This window comes from Thunnus maccoyii, chromosome 16, assembly GCF_910596095.1.
Source record: "Thunnus maccoyii chromosome 16, fThuMac1.1, whole genome shotgun sequence".
NCBI classification, from domain to species: Eukaryota; Metazoa; Chordata; class Actinopteri; order Scombriformes; family Scombridae; genus Thunnus; species Thunnus maccoyii.
In genome coordinates, this window is record NC_056548.1 from 28,185,052 (window position 1) to 28,198,605 (window position 13,554).

The following is a 13,554-nucleotide window of genomic DNA, read 5'->3' on the forward strand; positions in this document are numbered from 1 at the left end:
TCTGCAATAAATATTCCTTTTTTTCAGGAGCAGTGTTTTAGTTGCCCAAATTTTGCAGTCATTCCTTTGTGGCATTAGGAATGGCTTGGTTACTTTCAACTCTTGACCGTATCAGTTCTTACGGTGTATTCACACTGCCTTCACTGTGTTTGTGAATGCCAGTCTGAGGGCACTTTGGACTCTAGTTCCCAACTTTGATCATGCACATCAACACATTTATAGCTTGCAAAGCATCTAGTAAAAAGAACTAGATTCCATGCATGACTTTCTCTTTTCCTTTTTTTTAACACTCTCTCTTTTCTTTTCTTCTTTCAAGCTTGGACAGGCCACTTCATCCTGTGCCAACCTCATCTCCAAAAAATTATGTTCATATGCTACTAATTTCAACAGAAAATATGTTTTAAAAGAAACATAACGCCACACATATTATGTTTTTTATCAACATAACGAGGAATGGGATGTTTTTAAGGAATGTATCCGCAACGTAGCAAAATGTTCATGCTGAACGCATCTGCCGAACAATAACGGTCGACATCTTTCAGAAGATAAAGCTTACTGACTTTCCTGATCATCTGACTTTTCCACTAGCGCCACCATGAGGTTTACATAATTATCTCAACTATTAGATGGATTGCCATGTAATTTGATACACATTCATGTTTAATGTAATTTTAGTGCAATGTTAACATGCTAACATGCTTAGCTTCAGCATGTTAGCATTGGTATTTAACTCAAAGCACCAGTACAGCTTCACAAAACTGCTAGCATGGCTGCAGACTCTTAGACTTGTTTTTTTACTGGGTAATCCAAATGCTACCATGCATAATTTTTTAAAGGGTTTTGACGATACTCACATTTTGCAGAGTCTACAGAACTGTTGTCATGTCGGTGGGTAAAAGTATCGGTATGTATTGGTATGATACATTTTTCTTAGACAAGAGGCAGGTGGGAGCTAAACTGCCAGACAAGTTTGTAAGGATATGAAATTACTTGTTGTCTTGTTAGCTGTTTGAGGCACCCTTTGCCAAATCTTAAAGTGCCATTTTCCAGCCATGTGGACTGTTTCAATTTTTGCTTCCACCCACACACAGCAGAGATATATGAAATTGTGTTTGAGGTGCTCAAACAACAGGAAAATACATTAGAAAAACTCAAAAAAAACATGTCTGTTTGGACAATCCACAGATCTTGCTATGAAAAGTTTTTGTTGGAACTACTTTCCGCCAAAGAAATAGTCCCTATGACAACTGTTGACAGTGAGGTCTGTGGATTATACTGTGTGACCAGGACATTGTTTTTGGAAGATACAATGCTGTTGAGTTTTATGCTCGGGCAGCAGTAAAATTTAAGAGACAGATATATCAAAACCCTTACACATAAAACCAAAGCAATCTGCATGACCAGACATCACTAGGAGTAACTGAGAAAATCAGCCCTATCGCCAGCCAAGATATACTAGACAATTTTGCAAAGCCCCAGAATATATCCAGTGACAATGTCATCAATCTTTGTTTCTTGTTTTTTGTTGTTTTTACGCCAATGCCAACTATTTTAAAATTGTCATGTTCTACAATTTCTGCAAAAGGTAACTATGGTACGAATAGGGAAAGATTGTGGTCAACTGTATGGTTTGGGTTAGGCAGCTAAATCATTTAGTTAAAGTTAGGGAAAGACTGTGGTTATGGTTATTCAAAAGGTGAGCATTAATTGCAGGTCTGTGTCACAACGTAAACTCCAGTCTCCTGCCTGAAAATCAGACATTCAACACATCCCACCCCCAACCTTTCACATCCCTACTTTCCACCTCACTACATATAGGGCACACTACTTCCTGTCTTGTCATTGAACATTGGCATAAGATGTAAATCATGAGGTGTGTAATTGTCCAAAAGGAATGGGAAAGGGATACTAAAATGGAGAAATTGGATTTCTGTCAGTGTATACTGCCATAACTGCTACATTGTTCCTACCAGTCGTAATTGACTGGTTGTCCGATTTTATTTGATCACCCTGAATTGGATTCTACCTCAGACAAGAGGATTAGAACAGGTATTATTTGTTACATAACCAAGCCCGAAGGCTCACCATTGCTGCTGTAACATGGCGACCTGAGGATGAAGATCCTTACTATCCCATAAAAGTATATGGAGTCAGGCACCTGGAGCTAATAAACGGCTGCTGAACCCCGTAAAACCTTTATAAGTTCCTGAGCAAGGGTGAACGGGAGAATGGGGAATAAAAAAAACAGGATGAACACAGGGGAAGGCACCAATAAATCTGCGAGGATTAGGATTGAAAACAGGGATCATACGTTTACTGTCAGTATGAGTCGGCCGTGTCTTCTGTCATACTTGCTGGGTGGCTGGACAGGGATGGTGTAAATTGTACAGGCTGGCCACACAGACATAGACAGCTGCATGTGGATTTTCAGAAAAGCCCTTTTAACCTTTATCGGAGGCTAAAAGTGCTCCCACCAGAAAAGAAGTAGATGTAATGGCAAGAAAGAAAGAAAAAAAGAACTTACCAGCATTCATTTGAGCGTTCCAATCCAAATACCCACCATCTACTTGGCAAACACCTTCACAGTGAAAGAGCCATGCTTTATGAGAGTGTTTAGCTGAATTAACAAATTGCAACGCAAACGAGAAACATGCCTGCAAGTAAAAACAACCCGATATGTCTGTCAGATTTCCACCAAGACCCCTCCACCCCTTCCATCTCCCTGGAAGTTTAGCCCTGACTCTGAAAGTCAAGTATTGGGAGGGCGGTTAGTGACATATGCCCCCCTGCCCCCCCTTCTTTTTTTTTTTTTTTTTTTTTTTTAAGAAAGCCGAGGTGTTTCTCCCTATTAGATTTATAATGTTCTGCAGTTTCCACAAGAGCCAAACATTAGCAAGTTGCAGGCTTTTGGCCCCAAGACACACATGTAGTGGCTGTGCCCTGACAGCGGAGTAATATGCACTGTCAGGAGAATTCAGACGCGACGGGACTTAAAGGGAGGCTTCGCTGATGCCTGTCTGTAATTGCCCCAGGTCACGGCCGCCGCTTCACTGCAGATGACCCAGGCAGGCATTATATATTATTACAAGACGAGGACTTCAAACCCCTCATAAAATGAACTATCAAGGGTATTTCTCCCAACTTTTAGCTCTGGAGGCCTGGATTTTGTAAAAATCAAGATCTCCCCCTCCTTCTTCTCTGTATATAGTTTTTTTTCCACCCCCCTGTCTTTTTTGAACATTAATTCCCAACAATGGTACTTTTCATTTGAGTGAGAGCAGAGCAAGGAAAGACTCTCTCAGCATATGGTGAAGAGTGAGGGGCCGAAGCATTGAGAGCGACTCAAACTTAAGTATTTTTTCTGAGCGGGATCCAAAGATGACCTGACTAATGGACATTCATTGGTTGGGAAATATCTTTGCCCATAATGCTACAGCCCGAGGCGTTTTCTCTCTTGACTCAGTTATGTAAGTGTCAAAAAATATCCCAGGCTTGGCTTGTTGAGTCCTGGGCTGCAACATGAGGGCATTAAGCCTGAAAGCGTTGTTTCCTTTTTCACAGAGGTGTATTGCATTAACACTCGCTGCCTGTTTGCTCATTTTGAGACAATCAGCTTTTAAAACTGCGGTTTGAAGGGAAAGTGAACCTCACAAGTTGCACTGAAGCTAATTCCTAAAACATATGTGAGCAAGTCAAAATGTCCTAAAGACTGAGGTATCTTAATGAGGTATTTGGAAATGGCCATCAGGCACAAGTCAACTTTCATTTGATTAATGCTCCCTTTAAATGACCCTCTCCCACCATGTTCACAATCCAACTGTGTATGAGTATGATATGTAGACTATTACTGATAACTCTGCTTGTTGAAAAGCTTTGGTTAAGTGGATAGAAAAATCCCAGTGAGAGCTATTGTATATCTGTTGGAAACCAGACCTTAGTTTTTTCATACAACACTTAATCCTTTTTTCCATTGTGAAGTTAATGCATAACTTTTTTTTATTCTCAAGCAATACCTTGCCATAAGAATGTCTGTGATTTGTGACCAAAGAAATTAAACTGCATAAGGGAATTTATGAAAATAGCATATTGTTTAATGGTGTATTTTTCTATTTTTACAGGGTTTATTTTCACATTTAGTGTTAATTTAGCCCATACTGATGCCAGAAACAACACAGAACCTTTGTGTAAAAAGCACATACTCCCAAATCCAGATTATTTATTGTGGACAAAAATAATACCCATTACATTCCTCTACTCTCTCCTCTTCATGGCCTGTGTGGAAGGCACATTAAGCATTATTCTGGGCTGTATGGACCCCTGTGTGGACATGGGCAAATGACAAAATCTTTGTCAGGAAGACACATGGTTGCAGCAACCATGAATTGGCCTTTAGTTGCAAATGCCATTTTTACACCTTTGTAACAACATTAGCTAACAATTACATTTTGGCAAGAAACACAACTGTGACAAACTTGACACCTTCAGAAACCAGCCCAGTTCCAATTCCTGGAATTGCGTTCATATTGACACTTCTGCAGTTCCAGTGTTCAAGGACAAGTTTATTTGTTGAGCATAAGTTAGGATTGAGTCAGGATGTTAGATGGGTGTGTTGTGTATCTGACTTTAATGTATAAGAACAGAGTTTGCCTGACACCATGAATGCTTTTTTTATTGTTACCATTATCAAACACTAATCATAACCAAGCATTTCACGTTAACCATATCTCAACTGTAGTCCATCTGCAATAACCACAATCTTTCCCTCACCTTAACTTTACTGAAGCTGATATGCAAACTATTGTATGAAAACATAATATTACACTGGTGTTGAACATTACAAAATGTTGTAATTGAATGTAATCCTGGGTTTCGCAGAATTGTCCACAATCAACATTCTGTCTGATGTTAGGTGGTGACAAATTGTTGTCAAACACTGGACTTGATCTGAAGGTGTATGTGCCTGTCCACCCGCTCCCGAGACCTCCACACCTTTCTCCTCTCCATTTCAAGGTTAAACTACTGTTACTACTGAGTCACTCCATCTCGCCTTTACTGGTGATCAAACAGATTTCCCTTTCTTTTTGCAGAAATGTAGAATATGTTTTTAGTACTTTAAAACGGTCATTCCTGGAATTTGAATTAGATCCACTACACATTTAACCAAATCATTGTCCTCAAAGCTCAGAAGCTTCACAGAAGCTATTTAGCAAAATTAGCATATAGTTTATGGATGAGGTACATTATACACCTCGACTACTTTGAGACATTCCTGTAATTTTTTTCTTTTGGATTTGATTTTTCCTTCATCTTATCAATGAAATTCATTTTAACACATGAATTCAAGTTCGCGCTAAACTTTACAGCTACCTTGCAAGACAGAAGGTGTCTAATTCATACTCAAAAGGCTTTTTTTGCACTGAAGTCATCTTCTCAAGAACTATTTGCAGACAGTGTATGAGTATCAGTAACTAGGCTGAATTCTTGCTAAAAGGTATCTGGTGAAACGAGCCAGACATTAAAATAAAAATCATATTATAAGTATCAGTGTGTTCTCCAAACAGTCACAGTTGCTATCTTCTAATTGTGATCTTGTGTTAGATCTATCTTGTGAAACATTAACAGGGTGTACTGAGATCTTAAAGCTGCATTAATTGATTTTTTTTTTCACTTGGGGGCAGTGTAACAAGCTGATATACTGTCACCTTAAAAAGTGGTTATGGTGAATGTGTTAGCAAAAAGCTGTCTATTTATACATCCAGCACACTAAGAGCATTCATTTGGAGTTCACATGTTTGTGTCCACCTGATGAATGAAGTCCAATATTCATTCCTCTTTTAGCTTTATTTTGGTCTCCACCAACTCCTGAGAAAAATATCTGACACATTGGCCACTAAATATGTTATGTTATCCAGGTATTCGCTAGCTTGGTCTGTCTGCTGTTTAACTCTTGGCAGCTAGCTAGCATACATCATCAGAGGTTTACCTGCTGAAGCTGTTAATGGGATTGATAAGTGTTGAGATTGTACCGAGCTGTAAAGTAGAGGGCTGTGAAACCAAAACAAGGAGATAAAAGAGGCTACAAATCTCAGTAGAGCTGAGGGGAACTGCAGAGTTGGTGATAATTCTCTGTGAATCATTTGATCCCCTGTTGATATAAAAACACATTTATTATTGCACCTTTAAATTGAAATTAAATTGTAATTTTTCAAAAAAAAAGCTGCAGCCTTTTTGAGTCACAATAACCACAATAAAACTTTGCAGACTGTTAAGAAATCATGCTCATTTCTTTGTATTTCAGGAGACCAGGCTGAGCAGAAAGCCTCAAAATGCACCACTTGTGTTGGTGCATTATTCAACAATTGCAACCACAGACATCTCAGCCAGCATTATAAAGGCGGGAATACATAAGCTTCAGATAAACAGTCCTATACTGTAATGCATTCGATACTAGGTTGCCTTAATGTTCCACAGCTCTTTTGAAGCTTTCCTGAGTTGTAAGGCCCTTATCATCTCCCCTAATGCATAGGTAATCACATGTGTGTCAGTTCTCCCCACTTCCCCCACTGACAGGCCAATCGGCCGGCCACTCCAAACATGAAAAACATCCTTTTTACAACATGTTTTTTTTCCCCCATTTCGTTTTTTTTTTTATTCCTCCAAAGCCTGTGATGGACACCTAGGGAGACTGTGTGACACTGATGGCTGGGTGAGGGCATCATTTCCATGAGTAAAATATCAAGCCCCTGTCAGACCTGTCATCTCTTAGACACACAAACACATACACACACACAAACACACACACACACTCAAAGCATGCTGGGAAGCTTGTGCGACGCCCATGTCTCCAAATATGTATTTTTTTCATTCTTGAGTTTTCCTTTTGAGTGCCAAATGGATGCAGACGGGCTCATGAGAGAAAGAAAGCATTCGTATTCACAAGTGTGACACATGAGGGCTTGCGGGACACTCCTCTTCGCTCAGTGTCAAGTGGTTTACCGTTTGGCCAGCCAAGGCCCAGAGCGGTTGCAGGGAAATGGCAGCACTTAGCCCTAGTACGAGTCATTTTGTTTTCAGTTGGCACCATTTACACACTCCGCAGGTTAAAGAGGTTTGTGGAAGAAAAGTCATCTGTCTCGTCTGTTTTGTTTTCCTTTTTTCTTGTTGACTCTCAGACTTTTTTTCTTGGAATTGTTTGTTTTTTCATGGATATATGGCATGTGATTATTCAGATGTGAAGAAGTTTATAAAGACCCTCGAGGTGCAGAACATGTCTCATGATTTATATGTATCTTAATGACCTCAATTCACAGTCCACTTCTTACTGCAGCGGCTGCCAGGAATTGAATAAATTATCATAGATTCTATGATTGTGTGTGTTAAGTACAGACAGAGGGTCATATACTTGAAACCTTTGATAGACATATTTCATATGATCCTTTGATAGATTTCATATTTTTTTTATTTGGTTACAGTAGTTGTTCACTTGTATTTTCTTATTTTCTGCAAATTTTATTTGAATGGAGCATTTGTGCATATCCCAAAAATGGAAGTCAACAAAAAGCAAGTAAATAAAATAAATAAATAAACGTATATATATATATATATATATATATATATATATATATATATATATATATATATATATATATATATATATATATAGTCATCACAACTAACTAATCTCTGTTCCAACAGCTGTCCCAGAACTTTGTCTCTATTTTCGCTATACTTAGTCCCAAATTATTTATTTTCAGGAAACTTCTTTGAAAATGATCAGGAAGTTATGGACCAATAGAAAAAGCTTGGCCCAACATGAATTTCTAGTTGCTGTTTCAAAGCTGTCTCCATGCTGAATACAATTCAGGTGGAGAAATACGGAATGCTTTATTTATCAATCCATTTTGTTGGCCTAAAAGGTAGTCAAATTTTAAAAAAAAATCAGTCTAAAAATACTGGAACCAGTCTAACAAATGTTTGCATTTTAAGCTGTAAAATGTTAAAACCCCTGAATTCCCAGAAAAAAAAGGTCATCAATGATGGATAAAAACCTGATCGTATGTATTCAATGCTGTTTTTATCTTTATATGTTTATGTCCACTCTTATGTTTGATTTTTTATTCTATTCTTTGATGTATCTGATTACTTATTGGTGCTAATGAATAAAATGGAAACCAATTTCATATCAGATATTGAGAAATGAATGGAAACATTGGGCTGTGATGCTTTCTCAGTAGACCTATGTTTTAAAAAAATACTCTGTCATCAGTTTACATTCATTATACTGTATCTACATTAATGATATCATTGCTGGTTTCATAACTTCTAATTCATCACATCTTTTCAGTTGCAGGTGTAATAGTGCAATAATAATAAAATGTTTTAAAATAAAACAAGAGTAGTGAAAGGGAAAAGATACAAAAAAAAAAAAAAGTGTATCTTTTCAATACAAAATTCATTACAAAAATGTCAACAAAGTATAAGATGTAAACAGTAACAAAGTCATATATATTTAAATAAACTTGTGTGCTTTATTACATTGGACTTAACAGTTTGTCTTTTTGTTCCCCTGGACCCACATGATTTATAATTCTTATTGCTCTTGTCTATAGTGTACAAAATTGATTTATATTGGTTGAATATGCTCAACACTTTTACACAGAAACATAAATATGGTAAAATAAACAAACAGTATGACATTTGAAATGCCTGATAATCAAACATGCACTTCAGAATTGCAACACTTGCAACTTTTGGATTGGTTTGTTCTCATGTGAGAACTCACATTTAAAGACCACACTCCAAACTTTGATTTCCCTTTTAACATGAACTCATCTTAACTGTAACTTCATTATCCCTTGTTTACAAAACCAAATTTATTGATTCCTGAAATCAATATATTTCATTTTGTTGAAAATGTATGACACTTTTTAATGATAGTAATGAAGTATTTTACGTAACCTACAGAACAAATAAAATTTTTATTACATGCACATTTTTCACAATTTTCATTAATCAGTAAAATGATTTAGGGCCCAAAATGGACCCTTGCGGGACTCCACATTTACCCTCATTATTCACTTTTACTACCAGCAAGGTGAACATATTATTATAACCACTTAACCATTTATGAACTATCCTTCTCACATGATGTGCCTGTTGTTTGTCATGTCTGTCATTATCAATGACATATAAATCCAATTATGTTTATTAATTGAGAGAAATATATGTGTACTCATATACAGTACATGTACATGGGTGCACACAGCTACATGTACCTGTAAACTAGGGGTGTGCCCGAATATAAATACATCATTCGGCACAGCACAAATAATAGGGTTTTTTTTACAAATATTTGTTTCATACAAATATTTTTAAAAATATTTGTTAGTTAGAGGTCTGTCTGCAATGAGGTGATGAGTAAAGTTTTAACTCAGTAGTCAGCAGAGTCGTCTATGATCTGGGAGACTACAGTTCAAGACCCAGTGTGGGGACCTCCTTCATAAGGTAGTTTATTCATTAAAACTTATTGTAACACTTTAATTTTCTAAAATTAAAAGCGTAATAAAAACAAAAACAGGATTTTTAAGTCTCTTTCCACTTTTATGCGAATACAAATACAAATACAAATAATTTTGCTACCTCAACAAATACAGATACTAATACAAATACTGGGCTCTCTGCACATCCCTACTGTACACTATAGCAGGTGAAATAAATTTACAGTATAATCATACATACATCATTAACATTTACATTTCCTTTAAAATTATGTCATTAATTTTAAGATAAACAATCCCAAATCTACATTTTTGCCCACTGTTTATCATAAACATTCATTACACACAATAATTTTAAAAGTTTGGTTTGTTCTTGACATTTCTGGCTGCTTCAACCCAAACTACAAGACAAAATACCATCTTGTGAAAACCTGACACTAGAGATGTGAAGTCTCACAAGGTTTTTGTTATGGAAGACACTGTGACTGATCCTGCGATTTCAACCCTCTTTTCTAAAATCCTCTATTGTTGTGATGGAGGGGAAAAAAATGGCAGCAGGACAGCGATCAAACCTCGATGCTTGCACTTCATTTGTCTGCTTCAGATGAGTTTGACTTGAATATCAATCCAGCAATTAGTCTGGGGACAGCACAGACCTGCTTTCTGGGCCTCTGCTAGATCCCCTTCCTTCCCTCCACCCCTCTGTCCATCCATCCAACTCTACCCTTCCTTCCCTCACTTCATTCCCCCCCTGCTGTTTACTTGAAGGAATCCACTGTAAAATGTGATGGAAGAGATTAATTCAGATTATCAGGTGCCGGGGCCCCTCGGCTCCCCGCTCCTGATATGTTTTCCAAGCATTTGAGGGCCTAATAAGGAAAGCAAACACAGATATCGCTGCTTCTTATTTGAGGACAATTGTTGCTGATGAGTTGGGGGGATAAGGATTGGAGGATGTGGAGGAAATTGGGCTCCGGGGTTCTTTCTCCGGCCTGGCAGGAGGCTGCCGGGTAAAGCTTGAATAACAAATGAGTTTTGCTGAGGATTTGGCTAATCATCTCAGGCCGCCGACGCAGCCCTGGGACAACTGGACTTATCAGAGAAAGGGAGAGAGAGAGAGGGAGAGAGAGAGACCCAGCACTTGAACTGTGGACCCCAGGCCCTAATTAACGGCGACCGCAAATGAAAAGCAGCTGGCAATAATTACATAATTAAAGTGCCTTTGGGGGGAAGAAAAGCATAATTTCTGTAGCCATCGCCATAAATCTTGTGCTGTCCGAGCCCATACGTTTAACATGAACTTTTCCTGAGCAGGTTAATGCATTACTCATATAAAAAACACAGTATCCCTTTGTGTTTTGCTTGGACCTGCTTAATAACAAAGAGTATCGGACGGCCGGCCGGTGGATCGTTCTGCCCATGAACGTCTCCGAGAGCTGCTGGAGCATGAAGAGCCGACACCTCCACTTACCTCCATGTGTGAACTTTCTCTCCTTTTTTTCTCTTTTCTTCAAGCCAGGCTGGATTGGAACTATTAGTTACTGTACCATAACAGACTGTTGCTGGGATAAGACATGTTCAGGAAACGGATCTTAGGAGTTACGTTACTGATCAAGAAAGGTGTAACAGCCCTGTTGCTACGAAGCAGGAAAATTTAATTGTGAACTTCTTTTCATTTCTTTGATGTATTGTTCCTTTTTGTTTGACAATTTATTTGACAGTGCCCTGTGTGCACTGTAAAAAAAAAAAAAAAAATCCTACAAACACAATCACATTTTCAAATTAGCAATGAAAACCTCAAAGCGAACATTTGGTTTTACTTTGGATAATTCCGCTGAAACTCAAGTCAGACGGTAACTTTTACCCTGAAAACACCGCAGCCACCAACAGATGAGCAATTAAGCAATTACACCCATTTCACAAAGTAAGCCATAAACACCTCTAAGTGTATTGTGAATAGGCCCAGCACGTTCCACTGGGCCCTCATCGTGATCTTTTGTCAGATGCTCTCTGGGATGATTAATAGTTTAATTTTTCAAAATTATTTAGACACACAAATAATTTGATACAATGAGGGGCTATTACCACATCTTGTAATAGACATGTTACAATGATGAAAGCTTTAATTTGTTTTTAGAGCACTTACAGGGGTTAGAAAAGCCACCTCGCTCCCCATCATCAATCATGTGTCACTTAATAGAAGTGTTATATTATGGAAGAAATGCAAATATGCCGGCTTAAATACATGCTGTCCGACAGCTGGCTTTTCCCAGCTCTTTGAATCTCTGCTTACTGTTTTCACTGTAAAGAAAATTACAAGTAGTCATCTGGCAGAGGATTTGTCCTCGCTGAATGAAGGATGGGATTGGCAGCAGGCACAACGCTGCTTTCAGGCAGGCAGGGTGTAATTAAAAAGGACAGACACTTTGAAGGGCATGTGTTCTGCTCTAGAAATCAGATATCTGATGATCTAAAGATTTATGGACGTTATAGGTTGGCAGGAAGACTTTGGCAAAAATATTAATAAGTCTCATAAATTTACTATAGTGTACGGAGGCCAAAAGCCGATGAGTGTGAATAATTTTTACGATCCATTATGTTGATATTGACTTATTTTTTAATCCTCTGTTTAAAAAATATGATTTTGTGGCCTATTTACTTTTCTTGCAATATGTCTTTGCCTTTTTATTAAATACTGACATTAAGTAGAGACATTTATTAGATGGAGGTCTTGACAGGAGAAAGAGACAGGAGGTTACAAAGATTATTTATTTTTAAAGGCCAAAAGATGAAATTATCTAATCTGTCTGGAAATACTGAACCAGTATATTGTGATCACATATTTAGATAACTCCAATCTGTTTAAGTCTACTTAACTTCTGTTGTTTTTGCTCTGCGTCTTTGCCTGAAGGCCAAGAGGGACGACTTCATGATGAAACTGACTTGTTATCCTTTTCATCCCATAATAATCACATATTTAAGTCCTGATTTCTGAGAAAAAATGAAGTATCTTGAGATCATTTTTACCATTAAGTCCTTCTGGATAATGAGCTAAAATACACCTCTTTACATTAATGTCATGGCAATTTTACAAGTTGGTCTCATGTCTGAATGAGACACTTTTTTTTTTATAAAAGATATGACAGTGATTTTGCCTCGTACATAGTAACATTTCTGTAACATGTCCCACTCAGCACAAGACTGAACTGAATTATCTGTTATTATATGTTCATTAACAAAATATAATTAGTGCAGTAAACGACTAAATACTGTAAATGATCTGATTTTAAGTTGTAATACATTAATATAATGTCGGATCAAGCAATAAAAATTTGTATTTTCCTCTTTCAGTGTGGGGCAAATTCTAAAATAGAAGAAAAAAAATCACAATAATAAACAACCACAATAATAATCATACCAGCACATCCTCCTTATATTTCAAATATTCATTCATGTTAACTGCATGAAATGTATGAACTTATGAATAGCCTGCAAAATGCATTATATGCAACATGCACAACAACATGTCACAATTTAACATCCCATTATTCCATGTTTGGGCACTGTCGGACATCATCAAATGGACAGCAGAATTTTTAATCTAATAATTTATTAAATTGATAAGAAATATATTATTGGATTCACTGTGAGAAAACAGGCAAGCTTCCCTCATGACGGACTATTACGGATTTAACAACTAAATAAGTTTTCCATCATTAATGCATCCTTTCTGTAAAGGTCCAATCATAGCTGGAGCTGAAACAAACAATAACGTAATGAACACCTACAGTACAATATGTCTGATGACAAAAATCCATTGCTTTAATAAAAATGATAAAGAAATACATATTCCTTGTCTGAGAATGGCTTCAATATGAGTGCTATTCTTATCTTGATATGATAAAATTATATTCATATATATTGTCTATAATAGTATCTATACTGTATTTTTTATTTATATTTGTGTATTTTTCCTCTTTAAATGACTGAAGCCTGTGTAACAACTCCAATGTGTTTGCACTCTGTAGCTCTCTGTACAGTTGAAAAATGACTTGCA